Source organism: Pan troglodytes, chromosome 6 (genome assembly GCF_028858775.2).
Source record: "Pan troglodytes isolate AG18354 chromosome 6, NHGRI_mPanTro3-v2.0_pri, whole genome shotgun sequence".
NCBI lineage: Eukaryota > Metazoa > Chordata > Mammalia > Primates > Hominidae > Pan > Pan troglodytes.
The window spans coordinates 35,522,471-35,531,683 of NC_072404.2; the positions used below are offsets into that span (position 1 = coordinate 35,522,471).

At 37.0% G+C, this 9,213-nt stretch overlaps 1 protein-coding gene across 1 annotated transcript in view; it reads left to right on the plus strand.

Moving 5' to 3' along the window:
- Window positions 1-8,696, plus strand: part of LOC748251 (putative C-mannosyltransferase DPY19L2P2) — a 59,365-nt gene extending 50,669 nt beyond the window's left edge. The window contains 1 exon segment of the mRNA XM_063815916.1: window positions 6,234-8,696. The gene's annotated coding sequence lies outside the window, so the exon portion shown is untranslated.
- The last annotated feature ends 517 nt before the right edge of the window (window positions 8,697-9,213 follow it).

Consider the following 9,213-nt stretch of genomic DNA (forward strand, 5'->3'; position numbering starts at 1 on the left):
CTCTATACTCCCTAAATATGTACAAGTATTACTTGCCAACTAAAAATAAAAGGGGAAAACACCTAAACATATAACCAACTTAAGACCCAGCAATTGTATTGGGCATTTTTTCGCAGACAGGTGAAAAGTTGTGTTCACACAAAATTCTGTAGAAAAATGTCTATAGCAGCTTTATTTGTAATAGCCTAAACCTGAAACAACCCAGATGTTTTTCGCAAGGTGAATGGTTAAATAATAGTGATCTATTCATACCATGGAATACTGCTCAGCAATAGGATCAAACTATTGATACACTCAAGAGCCTGCATGAATCTCCAGAGAATTGTTTGAATGAAGAAAAGACAATCCCCAAAGGTTACATACTGTATGATTCCATTTGTATAACTGTCTTCAAATGACAAAATTATAGATATGGATGATTTGTGGTTGCGAGGGGTTAGGGTGGGGTGGGAATGTGGGGGGAGTATAGTATGTGTGGCTGTACAAGGGATCTCTGTGGTGATGGAAATGCTCTCTATCACCATTCTATCAGTGTGAATTATCTGGCTGTGATATTATACAAATGTTCAAGATGTTACCATGGCAAAGGACACTGTCTAAAGACTGTACAAGAGCTACTTGTATTATCTCTCACTTAATGTGGATCTCCAAATGTCTTGAAATAAAAAGTTTTTTTTAAAAAGAGCACAATAGCAAGCCTATATCAAACCATATCAGTAATTTCAAAGTGAAAGAGGACTAAATTCTTCCTAACAAAAGGCGGAGATTGGCAAATTGAATACAAGAGCAAAACCTATCTATGGGCTGCCTGCAAGAGGTGCATTTTAAATACAAATATGTATATTGGCTGAAGGAAAAAGAATGGAAAAGATAGCATGTGAGTAAACATTAGAAAGCTGAAGTGAAAAATGTATAAATATCAGATAAGATAGATGTTAAGACAAAGAATATTACTAGAAACGACTATGTTTTATAAGGCAAAATAGTTCAGTACAGGAGAAAGGTACAATAATTTGAGTGCATATGAACTTAACATAGAATATCAAAACATATGAAGCAAAAACTGACAGAACCCAAAAGGCAACAAACAAGATTAAAATGGAATTATAAAAATCACTCAATCCAAAATAAGGCAGAAGAAGTGGAAAAGGGAGATAAAGATCAGGTGGAACAAAGAGAAAACACCAAGATGACAGACTTAAATCTAACCATATCAATTATCACATTAAGTGTAAATGGACTTGTGGTAGGCTGAATAATGAGCCGCCCATGATGGCTGTGTCCTAATTCCCAGAAATTGTGAATTATGTTACTCACATGGAAAAAGAAAATTTGCAAATGTGATTAAGTTAATGCTCATGAGATGTGGAGATGATCCTTATTATCCAGGTAGGACAAATGTAATCACAAAGTCTTTATAAGGAGGAGGCAAAAGAGTAAGAGATCAAAAAGGCGATGTGATGGTAGAAGCAGAAGTTGGAGTGATATAAGGCCACAAGCCAAGGAAGGAGGCCAGCTTCTAGGGCTGGAAAAGGCAAGGAAGTGGATTTTCTTCTAGAGCCTCCTGAAGGATTGGAGCCCTGTCAATACCGTGATTTTAGACTTATGAGCTCCAAAATTTGAAAGGGAATAAATACATGTTGCTTTAAGCAACTGTTTATGGTAATCTGTTATAGCAGCAATAGGAAATGAATATAGCTCTAAACACCACAAATGAAAAGCAAGAATTGTCAGATTGCATAGCAAAGCAAGACCCTACTGTAGGCTACTTTCAAGAAATGTATTTAAATATAAAGAAACAAAGAGGTTAAAAGTTAACAGGTAGGAAAAGGACATGTGATGCTACTACTAGTCAGTGAAAGCTGGTGTGGCTGTAATAACATCAAAGTACATTTGAATGCTAAGAATATTATCAAGGTTAAACAAGGATTTTTAAATGAAGAAGGGATCTATATTTCAAGAGGATGTAGCAACTCTGAACATTTATGCACTTACATAACAGCTTCAAATATATGAAGCACAACTGATAGAACTTTACGAAAAAATAGACAAATCTACAGTATAGTTAGAAATTTTAATAGCCTTCTCTAAATAATTTGTAGAATAAAAAGAAATTTAGCAAGAATACAGAAGACTTGAATAACGCCATCAACCAATATGACCTAATTGACATTTATAGTACACACCACCCTAGAACAGCAAAATAGATATTCAAGCACACACAGACTATTTATCAAAAAAGACCATTTTCTAGGCCACAAAACAAGTATTGACACATTTAAAATACTTTAGATCATGTAAAGTACAATATCTGACTACAATGAAATTAAATTAGAAATCAGTAACAGAATTCTATGTGGAAATTCCCTCAAATGTTTAGAAACTAAGTAATACACTTCCAGATAATCCATGCTCAAGAAGAAACAAAAGGAGGGTTAGTTTCAACGTATTTTGACCTAAGGGAAAATGAGAACACCATCCCGCTATTTGGGATGCAGATACAGCAGTAGAGAGATTTGTTTTTATGTTGAATGCCTATAATAGAAAAAGAAGAAAGGCTTCATATCAGTCACTCGGCTTCACCTTAAGCAACTAGAAAAAAAGAACGAGTAAACTCCAAAGTAAGGAGAAGAAAAGAAAGCATAAAGATTAGAATCAAAATCAGTGTGAATTTCCCCCCAAAACAGGGAAAAGTCAATAAAACCAAACACCGATTCTTGAGAAGATTAATAAAATTGATTAACTTCTACCCAAACTAAAAGATTGAAGACAGAAATTACTAATATCAGGAATAAGAAAGATTTTATCACTACAGGAATCTGAAGAAATGAAAAGGATAATGAGGGAGTTTTAGGAACAACTTTACTGCACTAAGTAGGACAAAATAGATAAAATGGACAAGTTCTTTGAAAGATCCAAAACCAAAGCTCACTTAAGAAACAGAAAATCTTATATCTATTACCTTATTATGAATGACCTTATATCTATTAATAAAATTATACTTGTAAAAAGAATTGTCACAAAGAAAACTTTAAGACAGATATCTTCACTGGAAATAATTCCAGTTCTACAAACTATTCCAGAAAATTCAAAAGGAGGGATTACTTCCCAACTGGTTCTGTGAGGTCAGCATTATCCTGATACCAACATGAGAGAAACATTACAGTAAAAGGAAACAACCAATCAAAATTTATCATGAACACATATGTGAAATTTTTAAGTAAAATTGCAACAAATGAATCCAGCAATATATTAAAGACAATACATAATGTGCAAGTGGAGTTTATCCCAGGAATGCAAAGTTGTCTCACTATTTGAAAACCAATCAGGTGAATTCACCATAGTAACAAACTGAAAAAGAAAGATCGCATCATCGTGCATCATCCACTCAGTACGTTCAGGAAAAAGTATTTGACACAATTCAGTATCCATAACTGATTAAAAACCCTCAGCAAACTAGGAGTAGAAGGTAACTTGCTACTAAGAATCCAAGAATATAAAATTTCTAGAAGAAAATATGGAAGAAAATTATTGTAACCTTGGATTACGCTAAGATTTCTCAGATACAGTAACATAATCATGATCCACAGGAGAACATATTGATAAATAGGACTTCATAACTGTAAACCTCTGCTTTTTTATAAACAGTGTTAGGAAGAATTAAAAGATAAACCACAGTCTGGGAGAAAATATTTTCAAAGCCTATGTCTGATAAAGGACTTTCTCTAGATGTATAAAGAACTCTCAAAACCCAATAATAATAAAACAACCCAATTAGAAATGGACAAAATAGGCTGGGTGCAGTGGGTGGCTCACACCTGTAATCTCAGGATTTGGGGAGGCTGAGGCGGGTGGATCACCTGAGGTCAGTAGTTCAAGATCAGCCTGGCCAACATGGCGAAACCCCGTCTCTACTAAAAATACAAAAAGTTAGTCAGGCATGATGGCGGGCGCATATAATCGCAGCTACTCAGGAGGCTGAGGCAGGATAATCGCTTGAACCCAGGAGACGGAGGTTGCAGTGAGCCGAGATGGTGCCATTGCACTCCACTCGGCGACAGAGCAAGACCTTGTCTCAAAAAAGAAAAAAAAAAAAAAAAAGACAAAAGGACAGATGGCAAATAATCACACAAAAAGATGCTTGATGTTACTAGTGATTTGTGAAATGCAAATGCAAATTACAGTGAGATATCGCTAAACAATAAAATAGCTATAATTGAAAAAAAAAACTGATCATGCCAAGTGTTGCTGACACTATGGAGGACTTAGAACTCTCATACACCAGTGGTGCAAAAGTAATATGGTACAACCACTCTGCAAGACAGTTTAGCAATTTTATAAAAAGTTAAACATACAACTACTATATTTATTAAGATAAAAGAAAGCATATATCCATCCCAGTAATTGTACACAAATGTTCATAGCACCTTATTTTCTGTAATAGCCCCAAACTGGAAACAACCCACTTATTTATCAACAGATGAATGTATAAACACACTACTAGAATATCCAAACAATGTAAATACTAGTCACTAATAAAAATGAACAAACTATTGAACAGCAATATGGATGGATCTCAAAATAATTCTACTGAGGACAAGAAGCCAGACAAAAAAGAAAGCATGCAATAATTAGGATTACAAGCAGGCAGAAGTAAACTTTTGGGAGAGATGGATACGTTCATGATTTTTATTGTGGCTGCTGTTTTACAGGTGTATACATATGTTAATATGTATCAAAGTGGATACTAAATATGTGCAGCTTATTGAGTAATTATTGAACAGTTATGCATTAATACATCTGCTAAAAAAATCTGGCAGACTTTTACCCAGAATATACAAAGAACTCTCACACCTCAATAAGAAACAACACAAAATTTGGCAAAATATTTGAATAGACATTCCACCAAAGAAGATATTTTGAATCATCCATAACCATACTATAATGATAAAAATTACAAAAAGTGATACAACTTAAACTCTCATGCATTGTTGGTGGAAATGAAAAATGGTGCATCTACTCTGGAAAACAGTTTTGAACTTGCTTATAAAGATAAATCCACATTTAATCATACATAACCATGCAACCCAGCAATTCCACTCCTAGGTGTTTCCCTAAGAGAAATGATAACATATGTCCACAAAAAGCCTTGTCCATGAATGATTATAGTGGCATTGTTCATGGTCACCAAAAACTCAAAACATCTCAAATGTTCATTAACTTGCAAATGGATAAACAAATTGTGTTCTCTATATACAATGAAATATTATTTAGCAACAAAAAGGAAGGAACTACTGAACCACAACAGAAGTTGTAGGAACTACAGCTCAGATATGAGTATCAAAAACATGCTATGGCAAAGAAGCCAAAAGTGAAAAGACTACATAATATATTTATATGAAATCCTAGAAAAAGAAAACTATAGTGCAGAAAGTACAGTAGTTGCCTGAGGCCATGTTTGGGGAAGGTGGTAGATTGCAAAAGGGCACAGGGAACTTGTGGGGGTGATGGACATTTTCTGTATTACGATTGTGGTAGTGCTTACACATCTATACACATATGCCCATACCTGGCAAACTTTACACATAAAATAGGTGAAATTTTATTGTGTATAACTTATACTTCAATATAAATGTTAAAAAATTAGAAATCAATTTTGTCTGACTCCTTCCCTTTAATGACTGCCATCCAGGATTACTCTCTAGGGAGGAAAGTGTCTCATTTAGCCCAGTCATAGAGCCACCCAAAATGGGAAAGCATTGAAGAAAACAAATTGCCATAAGAGTCTCCTGTCCCTGCCTTGGATCATTTCATGCTAATCCAAGGCAGTTTATGCTAAAAAATGTGAAATTCATCAGGAATTGAATTAGGTTTTAATTTATCATATTTTACTACAAATGGGCCTTATGTTTAGATGGTGATGGCACTTGGAAAGTATACTTATGTTTGTTTCATCTTGAAAGTGAGCTTTTAAATACGTATTTATGAATGTATATTGAAGCTTTATTATTAGGATATGTCTTTCATTTGGTTAAATGAGATGTGAAAAGGCAACATACTTAATTTCATTCTATTTTTTAAATTTCTAAACATTGAAATTATGTTTTTTGAAATGACGCTTTAAAATATTTAACATTAAATAAATTTGTCTCTGAAAATCTAGATGTGTGTTATGTATCTATTTTCTCTAGACAGGAATACATTTCTAATATGGATATATATGTTTTTTTCAGGCCTGGTTGCATTATGCTTGAAATCTGGGATGTGGAAGACCCTTCCAATGCAGCTAACCCTCCCTTATGTAGTGTCCTGCTCGAAGATGCCAGTATTTCAGAATAGTGTGTACAGAGTATTGAAGGTTAACTGAGAAGGAAACTACCCATTACACTATGGCACAATGCCGTGTGTCAAAAACAATCACCCTTTGGCTTATTTACATTAATAAAAATCACAAGCTTTAATAACAGACACTTAAAAATAAGATAAAAATGGATTGAAAGTTTTTCTGATTACTAAAAGGTAAATTACTTTTCTGTTCATTGAATGTCAGCCTTATTAAGCTTGTCATATAAATTATTCAATCATGTCATACTGCATAAACAAATGTTCATTTCAGAGTTTTAAAGAGAAATGTATATAAAAGAACAATGAATTTTAATAAATCAAGGGTACGTAAGTCCCTTTTCATCCAACTAGGTGAATTGCTTCAGATTTTCTCTAGTACCAGAGTGTACCCACTCAAACTCTTTGAACCACTTAGGGCAGAGGAATGCAAAGTCCTGCCCAAGTGGACCCAGAGGCAAAGGTGAGGGACCCCAATTGCAGGAGTATGTGTTGCTTGGGCTCCTGGGAGCCACAGTTGGAGCTGGCATTCCTGGGGACCAAATAACACAGTGTGCAGCAGAAGAGACATCCCCAGAGCTGGGAAGGTCTGGATCGAGTGTATTCGTTTCTTAGGGCAACTGTAAGAAAGTACCACAAACTGGGTGGTTTAAAACAACAGAAACTTGTCTCACAGTTCTACAGACTCAAAGTTCAAAATCAAGGTGTCAGCAGAGCCATGCTCTCTAGGGAATTTAAAGTCTCTAGGGAATAATCTTTCCTTGCTTCTAACTCCTTTGGTTGCCAACCTTGGCATTCCTTGGCTTATGCAAGCCCTGCCTCTGTCTTCACATGGCCTTATTTCACCTGTGTCTCCTCTGTGTTCTCAAATTTCTCTGCTTGTAAGGATACCAGTCATCGGATTTAGGGCCCATTGTCATCCAGTATGACCTCATTCGAGGGCAGTGGCACCATCTCAGCTCACCGCAACCTCCGCCTCTCAGGTTCAAGCGATTCTCCTGCCTCAGCCTCTCAAGTAGCTGGGATTACAGGCTCACACCATCACACTGGGGTAATTTTTGAATTTTTAGTAGAGATGGGGTTTTACCATGTTGGTCTGGCTGGTCTCAAACTCCTGACCTCAAATGATCTGCCCGCCTCAGCCTCCCAAAGTGATGGGATTACAGGTGTGAGCCACCACACCCAGTCTGACCTCATCTTGATTACATCTGCAAAGACCTCTTCTCTAAATAAAGGCACATTCACAGGTACTGGGGTTAGAAGCTCAACATGTCTTTTGGGGCTGCGCACAGTGGCTCATGCCTGTAATCCCAGCATTTTGAGAGGCCAAGGCGGGCAGATCACCTGAGGTCAGGAGTTCGAGACCAGCCTGGCCAACATGGTGAACCCCATCTCTACTAAAAATACAAAAAATCGTCTAGGCATGGTGGCAGGTGCCTGTAATTCCAGCTACTGAGGAGGCTGAGGCAGAAGAATTGCTTGAACCTGGGAGGCAGAGGCTGCAGTGAGCTGAGATCATGCTACTGCACTCCAGCCTGGGCAACAGAGCAAGACTCTGTTAAAAAAAAAAAAAAAAGTCTTTTGGGAGAACAGAATTGATGCATAACACAAGCAAAGTGACCAAACCCAGGAAAAGCCAGCTGTAAAACCAGCCAGGGTGGGAGCCCAAGGCCATCCAGTAGATGAGAGCTGTCTAATGGTCTAATACCCTCATGTCTCCTCCGCCCTCTGGCCTTGGCCTTGGGAAGCAACGCTCAGCAAGGGAGAGGCGGTGGGGATGGGCAAGGAGCAGAACAGATGGTCACACCTGTCTCCGCAAAAGCAGACAGCCAAGAACTGCACTCTGTAGCAGGAAAAAGATGTTCTGTCTTTAAGCACTAAATTGTTAATTAATATCTTGGACTAAGCATTCCAGAAAAACTTCTTATTTTGGAAACGTTTAAGCATACAAAAATAGAGGAAATAGAATACCGAGTTGCCTATGTACCCATTGCCCAGCTTCAACAATTATCAACTCATGGCCAATCATTTTTTTTAATCTACACCCTCACCCACTCCTCCCTCTCATAGGCTTCTTTTCATGTAAATCCCAGATAAATAATCTGGAGATATTTCATTCAGTTATTTCAACATGTCTCTGAAAGAGAAAAACTGTTTTAAAAATAAAACAACAACAGACACCGAGGCCTACGCGAAGCCTCAGGTAGGGAGGAGGGAGAGGAGCAGAAAAAAATAACCACTGGGTACTAGGCTTAGTACCTGGGTGATAAAACAGTCTGTACAACAAACCCCCATAACACGAGTTTACCTGTATAACAAACCTGCACATGTACCCATGAGCCTAAAATAAAAGTTTAAAAAACAAAAATTTTAAAAACCCCACATTATTGTAGCCTCAAAATTAAAAACAATCCCTTAACATCAAATATCTACTGAATGTTCAAATATTCCTGTTTGATGTGTAAAACTTCTCATATGTTTTCTTTGTTCACCTGAAGATCCAAAAATATCTCTTCACACATTGCAATTAGTAATTTCTTGTAAGTCACTTTTAACCTGTAGGTTCCTCTCTCCTCCTCATCTTTTTTTCTTACAACTTTTTATAAAGAAACTGAGTGTTTGTCCTATAGCGTGTCCCAGTGTGGCTATTGCTTATTGCACTCCATGCTGTTCTTCTATGCTTTCCCATGTATTTTCTATAAATTGGATGTTAAATCCGGAGCAGTGATTCTCAAAGGTAGCCCACTATAATTACCTGAGGAGCTCTTGAAAACCCTGACGCCGGCCGGGCGCGGTGGCTCACACCTGTAATCCTAGCACGTCGGGAGGCCGAGGCGGGCGGATCACCTGATGTCAGGAGTTCGAGACCAG